This window comes from Grammomys surdaster, unplaced genomic scaffold (genome assembly GCF_004785775.1).
Source record: "Grammomys surdaster isolate TR1022 unplaced genomic scaffold, NIH_TR_1.0 138, whole genome shotgun sequence".
NCBI lineage: Eukaryota > Metazoa > Chordata > Mammalia > Rodentia > Muridae > Grammomys > Grammomys surdaster.
The window spans coordinates 8,603,155-8,607,468 of record NW_021604596.1 but is presented as its reverse complement, the minus strand read 5'-3'; positions in this window follow the sequence as shown (position 1 = coordinate 8,607,468).

The following is a 4,314-nucleotide window of genomic DNA, read 5'->3' as shown; positions in this document are numbered from 1 at the left end:
CATGATGAGGCAGATAACCTCAGTAATTATTTGAGATGGCATCAGAAAAGACAAAAACAGAACATCTTAGCACATGTGACACTGTGACACTGCACCATGCAGGACACTGTGACATAATAAGGAAAAAAACAACCGTCACCACTCCGAAGCTCTTCTAACGGTGCTTCAGGAACTCAAACTAAATGTCACATACTTTAACACTACTGCTCTGGGGCAGTGATTCTCAATCTTACTAATGCTGCAACCCTCATGGTGTTATAGTTTCTCATGTTATGGTGACTCCAACGTAAGCTTATTTTCAGTGCCACGTCATAGCTATAATGTCTATACCATTATGAATCTTAATGTAAATATTTGTGGTTTTGGTGGTTTAAGTGACCCTTGTAAAGGGGTCATTTGACCCCTATAGGAGTCAAGCCCCAAAGATTGAGAACCACTGCTCTAGAAGGAAGTACATTCTTTCAAGCTGAAAGGAAGGAGTAAATGACTGTCAGCTAGGATGTAGTAGGTTGAGGTAAATCACATGAGAAGCACTCACCTTTTGGTGTACAATTTAAGTGAGAACCATAAAAATCAGCAATTAAATTCAATCATGCATGTGTAGAGGGTAGGGATTGAGGGATGTTTAGTTCAGGGTGGCCTTGAACTCACTACCTAGTCAAGGCTAGAGTTGAACTCAAAATCCATTTACCTAACCCTATAGACAATCCTGTGCCACTGTATTTGAATAAGATAAATGACATTTCAATGAATTGTTTCAAAGGTCAAGACTAATGTAAAATCTTCAGGATAAAACATCAAATTTTAAATAAAAATCATTTATCAGTATAGTCAAGATCAGTCACAAAAAAACTCTACAGTCTTAATAGGGCAGCCATTTCTGGTGCCCAGTGAGGTTGTAGTATCAACACTTGCTCATTGAACTTTAAACTATACTGCTGACTAGGAAAAATACAAACAGTACAGCATTAGTTATCTGAAATTTAAGATACGAACAGTGTTTCTAAACATTCTCTCTACAATTATGTCTGAATATAACACAAAATTCCAAATAGTACTTATACATCAACATTATTGAAAGAACACATTTTGGAGTGTAGAAAACATTGGAGATTAAACATAAGCTGTAAGTTAAATAGTATGTTTATTTTCAGCTCTTTGTTAAGTATAAATGTGTGTTTGACTGAAATAGATAAGTATTATGAATCAATGTATAACACCTAAGTCCTTTATACATAAGTGTAATTTACACATCTCATGCTATCAGAAAATATATGTGTGTATAACTATGTCACCCACCAGAAAAAGAAGTCTGGCCTTCTAGTTTTTAAAAGCAAGTCATAAAGATGGTGGATGATCATTATTTATAGCAACTGTGACTCTCAGGCCACATTTCTGTAACTGTAGAATTTAACAGTACCTTTTTATTGGTCAGACATACCCTGAGAAACATTTAACCAAATCCCAAGTCCCATTTTGAAATTGCAGAATATATTTTCTCAGGCTTGAAATTAAGTGTCAAAACTCTTCACGTTGCCCAAGAGTTTATTGTATTCCAAGTGGATAACTGAAGGAAGCAGCAAGCCCTTGCTCTCAGCCATGGTGGATGAAATTCTTCTCTGGGTGTGCTGACATTCTTATTCACTCTCCTTTATACATCTTGACCCGAATTGCAGTAACAACAGAAGCTTTTGACAATTGATTCATCCCTACCTCAAGCATGACAGAGTGGATCTGAGAAGAAAACACTTCTCTGGCGTTTCTACTACATGAGATTAGAGTAACCTTATTAAACCTTGTGAAGGGTCGCTGGAATGGCAACTTCTCAGACTCTGATGTGCAGCTTCTGTAAAAACTGCTGTGAATAAGAGATATGCTGGAGTGGGCCAGGTGTCACTTTGACAGCCAAAGCAGTTCTTATGAGTAAGACTCAGTCGGCATTGAAGCAACAGGTCGGGTTAGTCAATGCTGAAAAGCACTCCCGGGTTAATGTCATGATGACCCAGTCTGACTTTGCAACAAGTAAATGCACCAACCCTGGAGAGAAAGCCAATGCCAGGGACCAGTAACAGCAGGAGCTGTTCATGGGGATCTTTGTACTTCTTGTTCTACTATATGTCTTCTGCCACAGTGCCTTTCCTTCAGGGGTACGATTCTTAACACCATCGTCCTTTCCTCCCACTCTGCTTGCTGCACTAATTGAGTAAGACTTCCAAAGAGCTCTGCATTCTGAGAACCTGACATCAGAAAGCAAATCTTCCTCCTATTGTCTTGTAGCCTGGAAACGCATTACCAGGATAGCTCAGAAGATCTCAAATACTGAACTTGAGTTAAGATGTTTCCAAACCCGCAGAGCTTCAGGGGCTACTAAGAATAAATGATATAACTACCATTATATGAGTGTAACTATGTAATATGTATATGCCATTATATGCATACATTGTGCTTACTGTGTACACACAGAATCTATGCTTTGGTATATTTGCATATATTTAAGAACAATATGCATAAATAATACATAATAATACATAAAGATAGAAATAATACATAAAGATAGATTTAAACATTTATGTCTCAAAATATTTAAATTTAAATCATAGAAATGTATGTGAAGAAATAAAGGTCATAAGAAAAACAAAGTGACTCCAGGAGACTTAAGCTAGTGGAATTTTTAGAAATTAAGTTCTATAAAAATAAACTAGACTTATTTTATTTTTAGAGGAGAACCGTGTCTATTGAGCAAAGTGACCAGGATGTAATAGAACTCGAACTAAAAAGCCACATTAAAGCAAAATTTTAAACTTCCATGGACACTTTCTTCACATGGTCAATTTTTATGAATGCCCCTTCTGTATTTCCTCTTCATATTACAACCTTAAGGAGTCAAACCCATTTGCAAGAAGAATCCACAAGGCTAGTACCATCTGCACACATTTATATCAGCCTTGGCGTCTTTGTGGTCTTGTTACTACATGAAAGATAATCAAGCTTCTTCTCCCATCAGCACACGTGAAACCTTATGTAAGTCCGATATTGATGCCTCTAACTCTCACAGGAGACTGAGGTTGTCCTTGTCAGTCTGAAGGCTGCTTCTCACGTGGACAGAAATCTTCTGCTCCTCCACATTACTTCTCTTCAGCAGCTACTATTCACTGCATGCATCTCGGAATCCTCAGCTCTTGCCTTCTTCGAATTCTCTAGACCACTGTTCCATGTGTCCAAACACTTGTTTGAACATACTTACAGCTCTTCATCCATATTTCTGTTAGGAGGAATGCTCAAGGCTTCCTTCTGAAACTCAGGCTTTATTTTTACTCCTCTAAGAGTTTCTGGGCTAGCCTCCAGACAGCCATGCCTGCTGTCTACAGATTCTCCATGCATTGGAGCTACTATGCTTACTTTGTCGGTTAATGGTATGGTTACTTGATTTGTATACATCCTTCATTTTCAGCTGTGGTGAATAGTTGCAGACATGACTGCTTCAGAATCTTTTCAGTACAGTAGGATATGTCTCACAAAGTTGGTAAGTGGATTAAAAAGTGTAAATACATCTCTGCACATTCTCACTTCCTGTTATAACGGTGCAAGCTTATTTTCTGAAGTCTTAGTCTCTGTTTCTCACATCTCACTCATTTCTACTGACTCCAAAAGCAGAACAAAGTATAACTCGATAATGCATCCTGGGGTGTTTCCTAGGCAACCCCATAACAATATCTTCCAGAATACAGGATACCTGTTGTTTCTCATTTCTCCTATGAAACTTTCTATAAAAACAAAGAAGGAGTATTACTGTGTATTGTCACCTTTTGTCTTCATCCATGGCAATTCTGTTATATTAAAAACAAGATGTTCTTTGTGTTGCAGAGATAGGGAAGGGGGTAATACAGATGCCTCAATTAGGGCTGAGTACTCAGTCACTTCTCAGCACTCTGGCCAGTCGTGAGCTTCACAGAATTACTAATGGCAGTTGATGACAACTGGGATCACACCCCAGTGGGTGGCCCATGTGCTTGTGGACCACAATTGTACTCAGTAGGTTATAAAAATATTTAGATAGAAGTGAAAGTGAAGTTATGGGAGAGAAATGTTGGGGTAGTCAGAACAGAGAGGGGAGAAAGAAGTAAGGGATGGATATAATCAAAATATATATGTGTATGAAATTTTCAAATAAACTTAAATACTAACAATTAAATTAATTTAAAAACTCATAGTACTAGAAATTTACATGTTAAATGTATTACTTAGTAGAATGTTGTAAATTAAAGCATTCCAATTAGAATTAAAAAAATAGAGTAATTTCAATATCTATTTACA